Source organism: Austrofundulus limnaeus, unplaced genomic scaffold (assembly GCF_001266775.1).
Source record: "Austrofundulus limnaeus strain Quisiro unplaced genomic scaffold, Austrofundulus_limnaeus-1.0 Scaffold290, whole genome shotgun sequence".
Classification (NCBI taxonomy): Eukaryota; Metazoa; Chordata; class Actinopteri; order Cyprinodontiformes; family Rivulidae; genus Austrofundulus; species Austrofundulus limnaeus.
Window position 1 is genome coordinate 457,821 of NW_013952692.1, and position 12,003 is coordinate 469,823.

The window sequence follows — 12,003 nt, forward strand, 5'->3', positions numbered from 1 at the left end:
TATTTAAACTTTGTGTGCAAAATTGTGTACTATATGTTATATTATTTCAGTTGTTGTGTCAAGACATAATTGGCTTTTGTGTGTTTGTTACTGGTGTCCCTGAAAAAGATAAAACTAATCCCTTTAAGTACCTCATTTAGGGCAACATCTTTCAAACTGGCAAAGTCTCCATGGGACCTCATACTTGTATTTTTCAGGGTCATCTCAGGTATAAGAAATGAAAAGCCAAGGTGGACCACTCACAGTCTTAGCTTGTAGACCCAATTTTCTTACACCTCCTGAAGTCCCTGTATCCCTGCAACTTTGAAGTCCAGCCAGCTTTGAAAAAGCCTACAATCTCCCAGTCATGACCAGGCAGAGGATTAGCCAAGCCCTGCAGGACCAAGTCAAAAGAGAACGAAAGAGGCCTGGAGGAGTAGTAGTAGGGCCATTCTCTACAAGGGCCATGGACGCACAAGCAGCTCTGCCTCCGGCCAGAGCTGTGGGGGATTAACAAGCTACTAAAAAAACTGAGAACAGACCTCCAGCCCCTTTTTTCATTATTTCCAAAGAAACCAATTTACAGTCAAGATCTGGGGGATGCTGCTAATTCTTCCCACAAACTGCCTCCTGCTTCAGCAGAAAAATCTTTGTTGTGTCAGTCAAAAAAATCCGCTTTAGTGAGACGGCAAACATTTTTATACTCCAGTCAAAAAAATAAAAAAAGCATGCGTCAACAAAGAATTCATTTATTGATACGAGTGCTTCAAAAAAGCAACAATTTAATGCTGAAAGAGCAGCAGAAACACTTCTTATCTCTCCATCAGACTGTGAGATCAGTCACAGGGGAAATCACTCTGAAAAAGTTCATTTTTCCTTTGAACCAATGGAATATTACCATTTCATTCAAAGAGCCAATGTTTTTCTAAACTTTAACTTGGAAATACTTTAGAAATGCTTTGCTTTAAATATATTTTAAGTGAAGCAACTACCTCATGGACAATGTATAACAATAACAGGAACTAATGTGGAAAACTGCTTTCTTAATGTCACATCAAATGAGCTCATGCAAATTATACGTAGTAATTTAAGAGACAAAGAAATCCTTCACAAGTGCAACATTTTGGGGAGTTTGAGCTGTACACTTGGCATGCTTCTGAAAGCATTAATGGCAAATCATCAAATAAAACCAAATCTATAGAATCAAAAGAACCCCACTATTAGCAGTGTGTTAGTTTAAAAGTACATTAAGAAGCCACAAAAGGTCTCAAATAAAAAGACGGACGCCGCTGCCTACCTATCAGTGAGTTTTAAATAACAGGGCCTTTTGTCTTATCGGTGACTGAGAGGAGCTTGAGGACTTGGGCCTTCATCCCTTTGTTGTTACGGAGTCTCTGGTGAAAACGGAGGCTTGGCGTGGGTGTGCGAGGAAGAGCCAGGCGGCCGTGCAAGCACATCAGACTGGAGCGGTCTTAATAAAGCTTCTCTCTATCCACCCCAGAGATCTCCTCACCCCAATTATACGGCTGACACCTCTACCCTCCTCTATCTCCTCTTATTTCTCACAGCACCCCCCTACCTCCCACCCCACTCTCTCACACACACACCCGCAGCCCACCATCCAGTTCCCAGCTCTGATCATGGCTCTACTTTTGCTGTGCTCAAAGCCCAAGGGGCCTGCACAATATCAGGCTGATGGTGGTGTTTGCTTCACTGTCTGCTGCCTGAATTTCATCAGGAGTGTAGCTCTTCTTGTATTGACATGAGATCACTACTGTGCAGCCAGGAACTATGTAAACTTCCATTTCTTTAAACAATCCCTCAGAGAGAATAAGCGAGCGTGTTACTATATTAGGACTTTATTTATATTGAAGTGTTCCATTGGTTCATTTCTGGTGTTGAAATTTTAGTCCTCTAATGAAACACATTAATTCAATTTTACACAATCAATACAACCCAAACAAAAAATTTGAAATAAAAAGCTTGGTGTGAGGATGTGTCTGTTTGAAAACTTTAACCTGTATACATGAATATTTTTGGACACGACATGATGGGATGAGGGGGGCTTTCTATCAGCATTGTTCACAATGAAATAAAGAAGAGAGACCAAATCTTAGCTAACAAGTAAATTTGCAAATGGATTTGGTAATCGTTTTATGTTGAATGCCCTTCCTGAAGCAACATGAGCTCAAACCTGCAGCTGTAGACAACTGAAACCCCTGAGAAAATGTGACTTAGACTTCTAATGGCTCATTGGTTGTAATGAGATTGCAACATCATATTGATCAGCAGGTGCTGAAGGTGTGTACTGTAAGGTGACAAAGTGTGTTAATGAGACAAATTACCAAAACATGAATATATTCATGTTAAACAAATTGACACAAATCAGCTAATGACTACACAACATGATGCTTTGTACCCATTTACTGTTTCTAGATCATTTTAAAATTAAGTTAAATCTAATAACTACATTTCATCAAGTGGACCGTTGCCTTTTCACTATCATAGTTTTAACAATTTTTTTGAAGCAAAGGCCAAAATGTACATTCAGTTTTGCTCTACGTAATTTTATTTGACAAATTCCTGGTCTGAAAACTATTTTTGAAGATAAAGTATTTACTGGATTGACAGAAACTAAAATCAGTAAAATTTTGTTCATCACAATTCTTAAAATTGTATTTTTTAAAAGGGAGAGACACAAGAAATTATTATATTTTGCTCTTTACAGATTCTTTTAGTGCAAAAACTATTTAAAAAGAGGAACATTTAAATTTTACATTTTAAAATTTTTTATTATTATTATTATTATTAGAACAATAATACTTTGTGATTATGAAGTTCTCCTACTAGAAAATAAATACTTGACCATCAGGTAATATCAAAACTGAGTCACTGCTGATTATTTGAACCCATTTCTATTTAACTTTGCATAGGAGTAAATATTTGTTTTCATCCTTTAGACATTGATTAAACTCAATGTGAAATAAGTCAAAATGCAATGAAGTTGTTTCATAAACAGAATTATGTTCATGATGACCAGCTGACTGAATACAAGAGCCTATATAAGACTGTGTCCAACACAACCAACAACAAAACAACCTCTCTGCACACCACAGAACTGGAACTCTTGTTGAACCGTCCATAACGTCACTTGTTTTTGTGACTTTTTACTTCTTCCTGCTTTTAGTTTCTGAATTGTTCAAGGTTACAACAGACCTGCATCTGCCCAACCATCTGCCTCCAGCCTTCCCACGAGGCCTTTTGTCATTGCCGCTCTTTGTCCCTGTCCTCTACTGTCCACAGTTAAGCTCACTTAAGCAAGTCTTTACCAGACAGAGAAGTTTTGGGGTGACTATCCAAGTTTCTACTTTTCTTCAGCTCGTTTCCCCACTGTCAAAATTAAAAACCAGTGACAAAAGTATGGTCAAAATACAGAAATATTACATTAAAAAGAAACATTACTAATGAAATATTCTATAAACAGATGTATACTTGTATTAAAGTAGGCCCACATTAAAAATAGACAATGTTTTGCTGATTTTGACATGTATTTTAAAAATGCACCACTGCGTCTTCATCAAGTTAGAACTATTTCATTAAGATGCAAGAATCTAACGTCTGAACTAAGTTTGTCCTTGGATTTTAAGATAGAAAAAAATGTCTGGAAAAATGTGAAAAATACCTAAATGGTAAATAAGTTTCATGGGTACTTAAAATCATTCAGAAATAATTTATTTATTTTGCAAAATGCAATCATGATATTTCTGCAAAGCATACAAAAGTGTTGTTTCCATAAATCTCTGAAGAGTAATTTCCTTTTTACAACCAGTTAAATCTAATATTAAACTTTTAATCCTGAAACAATTAGAGAGAAACAGCATCCCTTACCTTACAGCTTTCAAACAGTCTCCTGTCTGCAGCAAATAGGATTGGAACAGGCTTCAGCTGCAGCTGTCCATGAATCTAAAAGAAAAATATGAGATGAGTCTTACATATGTGTATATCACAAACATATTACTAAGCAGCTTGCAAGTAATGCCACCTAAGACTCTGAACATAGTCATGTTTTACTTCCAGCAAAGAACTCCCAAGTCCAACTATGAATAACAATGGCCACCCATAATGTTGCATATAATACCCTTTATTATTGGGAAAATGTGAAGAAGTGCCATCCAGTATAAACATGAGTTTGCCTGTTTGGAGGTATCTGGAAAAAGCTGTTTTTGGGGAGGAAAGCAGTTTGCATGGCAACAGGTTGTTTTGCAATAAGTGAACAAAATCTTTCAACAAATCCCAGAGCTCAAACTAGCCAAATCTGCTGATAGCATCTCTGCTCACAATCTGCTCTGGCAATCTGCTCTCAGAAAGGAAAAAAAAAACATTTTTACCTTGCCAGAACACAAACCTAAAAGGTTTTTACAGTAAGATATATTTAAAAAAAACATGGGAAACGCTAAACCTCCCACATCTACTCCTGACAAGTTTGCAACTTATTTTTAAGCAATAATATTATGTGAAAAGCTTGTATAAGTGCAGAACACATGTTCATAGAAGGGAAGTGTGGGCAGTTTGTTGCAGTGTTTCTACAGTGTGAAACCAGAGATATTCACAGTCCAAATTTCTTTGGCACATGCCAAATAAATAAATAAAATAAACAGTTGCACACAGACATGGCATAATATCAGTTTTTGGTTCAGTAAGAAGTACAACTCTAATAGACCATTTTGTAGATTTTTGTGCACATGTGCACAATGGAACCCAACTTTTCCATTTAACAGGTCAATGAATATAAACAAAGAGCTTTAGCTGGAAACGCCGATGGAATTAAACAGATTTAACAAGCACAAAAATACATGTATAGCTAAACGATAATGAAAAATCTACTTTATGATCTTAAAAGGAACGCAATTAGCAACCTCTGTGTTTATATCACTAAAAACGTGAGCGTGACTGCTTTGCCCATGCACATTTATAACCATTGTTTTTACAACAAAATAGTACACAGTATTCTACAGCAATCATATTAGCTGATTGGAACATTTGACTTATTTGATCATTCAGTCCTTTTCTCAAACTATGAAGTAATCAAAGGTTGACCTTTTGAACAGTGCATCAAACACAAAATGCTAAATAAATCAAATAAGCCTATTCGTACATTTGCAGGCATCAAATGGGAAAAAGCCAATATTTTAATGTTGCTTAAACACATTTAAACTAAGACTTTTGTTAAAATGTGTAATAGTCTGCTTTAAACAGACAAATAGTGATGAAATTTTTGACTGGGCACATTTCAAGTAGTGTGGCCCAGTAAGACGTGCAGAGGCAGCATCCTCTGGATTTGTAAACTCTCCAGCTGGCAGTCACACGCTGACAATGGTTCAGTTAAGGTTACAGGAAAAACCAGCCCGCCAGCTTATTTTTCTCCCCTACGCTTGAATCCTCTCCGTTTAGACATGAAGCTCACAAATCTCTGACAGATATGCATCTTATTTATCAGCAACAGTTTATTGCGAGTAATCCGATACCATTAGGCATGTGGTCATTATTTTCTTGTTTCAGCAGTTAGGGGTGCGAGTGTGTGTTCAACATTTGCAGCATCTCACAGCAGAGGCTGGGAAAAACACCAAACATCAAAAGGCAGATAAGTCCTTGTGAAAAACAAATTCCTGTGCCAACACCACAAAGGTTCCAGACAACAGTACCTCTGAAGCATTTTAACTCCCTAGACAGTTAAATTGCCTCTAAATGCATCTAGATTAACTTAATAGTTTGTGTTTGTGCTTTGTAATTCAGCAAAAGAAGAAAAAAAGGAGGCTTTTGACGCAGATCTGGACATATGATAGAATCACACTAAAAGTTATCCACAACAAAATGGGACCGGAAAATTTTGAGAACACTCAGACATCACAACCTTAAAAAAATAAGTCGATTTGTTTGGGAGAGAAGAAGAATTCATTTTAGTTTGGGTTGAAGAATCGAACACTGACAAAATGTGTGAACTGTAAACCTTATGTAAGCAATTAAAAAACTTCAAAACCATGACTTGGAGCCAGAACAGAAGAGTATTTCAAACTGAGCTTAGACTGCTGGACCAGATGTTTGCTGTGTTTGTTTGTGTGGTTGAGGCCTTTGCATTCAGCAGAATCAGTTACAAATGTTGATTTTCAAACCTTTGACATCTTGATAGTAGTTAAAATACAATTCTGGTAGTAATTAAACGGTTTAGAATTCCTTGAAAGAAAGCACCCTCCACTTTTTGTGGTAATTTTAAACTAGGGTTGGACGATATTGGCCATAAATTGTATCACGATTAATTGTGGCATGTAGAAGATAACATGACGATTAATAGATGACATTTTCACTTGCATGTTTTTGACTCTAAATCAGTTGCATTGTGTTCTAAAACTATACCGACAAACCATCAGTCAAATGAAGTTTTCATCTTAACAGGTTAAAAAAGTAAGCTGGGAATTGAACCCACAATGTGGAGTGGCAGCACACAATAAAACAGGCTCACAAGCACATGTGATAGTGCACTGCATATAAAAACATGACATCATGGGGAGCTAATTGCAATCATCAATGTATCGCCCACGGTACATTCCCAGTTTGTGGTTATTTCCTCCCTCTTTATAGCCTACCAGGAAATTCAAATTTGCATAATAGGTTGTTCAAACAATTTGACTGGTTGTCTTCTTTCGATTGACACCTCTTCTGACCAACAACTACAGACTCTCCAAAGCACAAAATGAGTAGCAAGCCCCTCATGTCCCACCTATCTGTGGTACACTTGATTGATTGGCTTGACTAGAATCAGCCAATCAGCTCTGAGCTTCATTCTGACACCAGCCAATCAAGTGTAGTCAATTAAGTTACCTTTTATTCGATATGGAGTTTTGGAAATTTCAAAAAGTTAATGGTTATAGTGTAGTTTAATAATTAAATACTAGTTGCAGTTAGAAAAATGATGATTGAAATCGTCTGAAGTTTAAAAAATTCAGATCGACAGTTTTACATAGAAACTAGGCTTGTGAATTTTAATTTGGGTTAGGGTTAGGCCTGCAGGTTAAAGCCATGTTTGTGTTAGCTAATCTATATTTGCCAGCCATCTTATATTAGATTTACTCACAATGACTATAGTTTGCAGATGTACACACAGTTAAGAGTTAAATTAAATGTGTCAAATTGTTCATAGGACGATATTTTGCAAATGTACAGACTGTGTAGACTCGACAGGTAATGGTAAAGTTTTAAGGATAGATATTGTGCAATCTAAAGTACTTAGTGCATATGTCAACATCCCTCAGCTACTACCACACCTAATTGTAAAATTACCTGTAAAATTACCAGAGTTGTATCTAATTAGGTGTTTGCTAAGGCTGTTTATCTGCGGTGACCATCTCAATGAGGTATAGGTTTCTGGTTGTTGAGGTGTAGATTATGAACAATTAAATTTAACTTTTAAAACAACACTCTGCCAAGAGTGTGTAGCTTAAAAAAACAAAATGTTTGATGCCACAGGGGGCATGATTACTAATAAATTGCACATTTTTCTTTTACTCATCAGTCAAACTCCTACACTGATGATAATTTGCTGATTAGACAACCAGCCTTAGTGACCTTTTCTAATGAGAATAAAAAAAAATCATAATTTTCTCCAGCTCACATGTTCAAGTCTTCAAGGCAAAATACTGAACCTCACTTTGATAACATATGTTGTGAATGTTTTGTCACTTTGTAATCTTACAAAACAATTATTTGATGAATTATGTAAAAGCTTTAAGATTAGAATAAAAAGTATTTATCACATTTATTAGAATACACATTTATAATTCAGTTGACTAAAAATAAGAGGCTAGTCTAAAATGTAAGCATTTTAAAATAATCCAGCATGTTTTTCTTATTCATGGTTAATTTAAAGGTCCTATTTTTTGGTCAGTAATAACACTGAAAGGAAGGACTACTATAAACTACAACAATGTTTTCAATTGTTCTCTTGATAAAGAGCAGTGAATTTACCCAGTAGGTCATCTTTCGTGGACTTTGAACTGCACTAATAAAATGATTGATTTAATTGTCAGTGGTCAGCATGGTTGGGTATTTGAACAACTAATAAATTTCACAGAGCGACTGGGGAGTGTGGCCTCTTCTGTCTCCTACCAAATGACAAACAGACCACACTCGTGCCCTTTCGTCCCTCAGCTGTCTGTAAAGGAGAAACATGTGGTCTGGTGTCTTGTTTCAGGCAAAGTGAAAACACAGACCGCCTGAAGGTGTACAGTGGAGCAGCAGAGTCAAACAAGTTGTGTCTAAGAGTGTTTCCACTTTCTTTGTGCCAAATTCACTTATTTACCATCTCCACAGGGGGTGAGGGTGAGAGGCTTGACCCCCTCCCTTGATACGGGCTTGAGAACAATCAATCAGTATTTGGGTCATGCCACCACCCTCAACACGAGACCCTTGACCCCTGCAGCGTTCTCCTCAGAGAGTGTGACAGGGGTCTGTCTGTGCTGCCAGCGTCTGCTCTGTGTCCGACACTAACAAAGTCCTCGTGTGGAAAGGAGGAGGGCGACCTGACCCCGTCCACCGCCAACACAATAAATCCAGCTGAGGAGTTCAAGGTGGCCTGACCTGCACGCAACCTCGGCTCTGGAAACAGAACTACAACCTCCAGCGGAGACCTGCCTCCCCCACTCTCTTCTTGTCCCTGCGGCTCAAGGGAAAAACTAAGGATGTGCTCAGGTTTCATGGGAAATGCCAGTGTGTAAACGAACACATTTATTCACTTGCTCCAATTCTCATCCAAAGAGTTGGGAAGCCTTCTTTTCTATCAAGAATACTGCATGGTGGGGGCTGAATTAACATAGCATGATTACACCGGGGAAGGATCCAGCCACCAAGGAGCAAGACATAACCTGTAATTTGCCATTGAGCTCCCCGTGCAATAGACAGTTATTCTATGACATTGGAGATAAATGTCAGAATTCAGGCTGTTAGTTTAACTGATGGTGCATTCAGTATGATAATAACCACGGTCTTGAACACATTGAATCTGATGAGCAGTCCTGCAATAGCTCTTCACCACTTTCTTACCCTCTAAGGGGTATTATCATGCTAATCTAAGGAAGAAGAAAAAAAATACATTTCATTGAATGAGGATGTATAATGAGGAGCAGGAACCTCTGGAACTGTGAGGAGACAAAAGAGGGTCTTTTCACCCAGCTATGCCTGAGCAAAGCGGGGTGACAAATGGACACAGACATTTCTCTGGCTGGTTAATTAAAAGAACATAGCCTAATTAAAAAGATCTTCCTGGTGAATAGACCGCCTCGGTGCAGTAAGTGACCTGTGTCTCCTGCACATGTTGGGCACAAACCAGTTAGTTAATCTGTCTCTCCTCCTTTACACATTTCATTTTTATACATCAGAGCAGCTTTGAGGAGCAGAAATCAGACACGGTGCCTTTTGGATCATGGCAGAGACGCTGCAGCTTGTTAAAAGCAGTCAATCAAATTTGCACAATAGGTCTGATTAAAATGCCCAAACCATTTTCTCTAAACTATTTTCACAGAAGTACATTGTTATATTTTCTTTAGATTTATTTATTATAGTACATATTTTAGTCTGTTCAATAAAGATTCAAGATAATTTGTGTTTAAGAGAGTCGTAAGAGAATATTAATGATCAATTGTAATCTGGGTGAATTACTTCTTTTATATTATCTATTTTATTCGACCTTCCGCTCATTCTATGTCTGAACTTTCATCTTAAAATAAATAACACAACTATATCGTCATGCCTTTCTGCATATGTATCTAACCGATGCCTCCACACCTCCATCCATTAGCATGTGTGTTTGAGATGGTCTGTGTTACAGTGTGTGAAACGTGAACAACCCTGCAGCTCTCGTGTGTAAATTTAAGTGGCACCGCCTGAATCACATCTGAGTGCACTCTGGTAGCTAAAAACCAGCATCAAACAGGCATCACTATATCAAACTCATGACTAGAAATGAGGTTGGTTCGAGCACACATGGACCTGTATTTTACAGATATCTGTAATGTCTGTCAGGCAAATGTTGGAATTAAATGGAGGCAATAGCACAAAAAATGTATATCTTTGGCAAAAATGAGTATTAGATGAACAGTCTGGGACAGAGTTATACAAATATATTCAATAAGTAAAAATGAAGTTTTCATAAAATATTTTTAAAAACATTTGAGTCGTTGCAGCATACTGACCCTTCTGTTTGAAAAGGTATCAACAAGTCTGATTATGATTTTAGTTACCTATAGAAAGCCTTACTAATGTTTGTCATGGATACAGTTTTTTTTATTAACAGGAAAAGATTACTAAAAATCAAGCCTGACTCAGCATAATTGCTGTTTTACAGCAGGTTCCTGTTCTGCAGCACATAAACACTCAGAATTACAACATCACAATCATATCATTATACACCATAGACACAAAGACAAACAAGACAGACAGTTGCTCCAGGTGCATCCCAATGTTTATTTTTTATTGTTTTGGAGAATGTAAAAGACAAGATAAGGTAAGAAAAGTTCTAACCAAGACAAACATTTTGTAGAGACAAGACAGTTTCAAGGGTGTCACTGAGCCAAAACTTTCATGACCCGAATGACTAAAATCAGAAGTTCCAGAAGCAAAAGAAAACCATGACACGGTTTCAAACTGAGAAGCGTTTCCCCGTTTCCCTATATATCTGCTGTCATACTGAAGAAACAAATATATGAGACGCCTCAGTGGACACCGGACAGCTGAAGCCATACTGAATCTAGCAGTAACAGTGTGGGGAAACAGGGATAGAATTTGTTGCACGGAAAATGTATTATTTGATTTTTATTCTTTAGAAGACAAGATCCAACACAACGTTTTTTTTCCTCAAGTGAAGGAATCTGTAGACACACTGCCAGACTTCTGCAATGCTCCATCATGATCAACGTTTTCATTGCTTGTAGGTTTTTTTATGTTTTTTACAGTTTTAACTCAAATCTTTGCAAGAATCAATCTCCAAGAGAACAGTTGTGCAGTCCCAAGCCAACAGCATAGAAACCTGTGAAATGTCTTTGTGTCCAAGCCTTTAAACTGGTCTTTCTGACAGTTCATCCTCCTGCTACCTGTAGCTACAGGCCAACACTAAACACACATTGTTTAGCTAGAGGGCTACTGTCAGACCCAGACATGGTCTGAGTGTCAATGTGCGTGTGGCACCCTTATTCTTGTCACAGTCTCCTGTCATTCAGTTGTGGCATTAAAGCAACAATTTGGTCTGGGTTTTTGTTTACCCTCGGATAGTTTTCATGCTGTCGGTCAACAAAAACTACCCCTTTGGGGACGATTAAGGCAAAGGGGCAGAAAAAAGGAGGCAATAAAACAGATCTAACAGATTCTTGCTTTGGAGAACTCGAACATCTTGTGAGGAGCAATTGGAGGCTTTTTTTGTGCATCTCTCTCTGTGGGGATAAAAAAAAGTTTACTGCCTCGCAGTAAATTAATTATGTTTTGTTGCATGACGCAGTCATCCACATCACTGCAGGGGCACTTAACACATACACTGAATGATCATCTGCAATTACTCTAAAATTGTTCAAATGTTTGGAGCACCACGGCTTGACTCCAATTCAGTTTTGTGCAAAAACAACTTGACCCTTGTCATTGTCGGGAGACTTTCAGTAATAATTCTCTCTCGCACTCACATTCACAGTAACTCAAGCATCTATACAGAACATAAAAATTAGGGGGCATGTTTTCTTATAAATGTCATTTTATTTATGATTCATAATCATTAGGCAAAAAATGGTTTCTTTGTTTCATGTTTTAACTTTAAGGAGGTCATACTAAAATTATTTTACTTTCTACAAACCAAAGGTAGTCCGTGCAATTATTGCAGGTATTCAAGTTTAATACACAACACAATGGGCCTCATGCAAGAACATGTTCGTATTCTTATCCTAAATTTCTCTTACTTTTGTTCGTACAAAGGGTTCCTACGAACATGTCACG

The 12,003-nt window shown here is 37.5% G+C and overlaps 1 protein-coding gene across 1 annotated transcript in view; it reads right to left on the reverse strand.

Annotated features, from left to right (window-relative positions):
- Window positions 1-12,003, reverse strand: part of sema6cb (semaphorin 6Cb) — a gene marked incomplete at its 5' end in the record, with an annotated part of 160,740 nt that overhangs the window by 139,976 nt on the left and 8,761 nt on the right. The window contains 1 exon segment of the mRNA XM_014021390.1: window positions 3,868-3,942.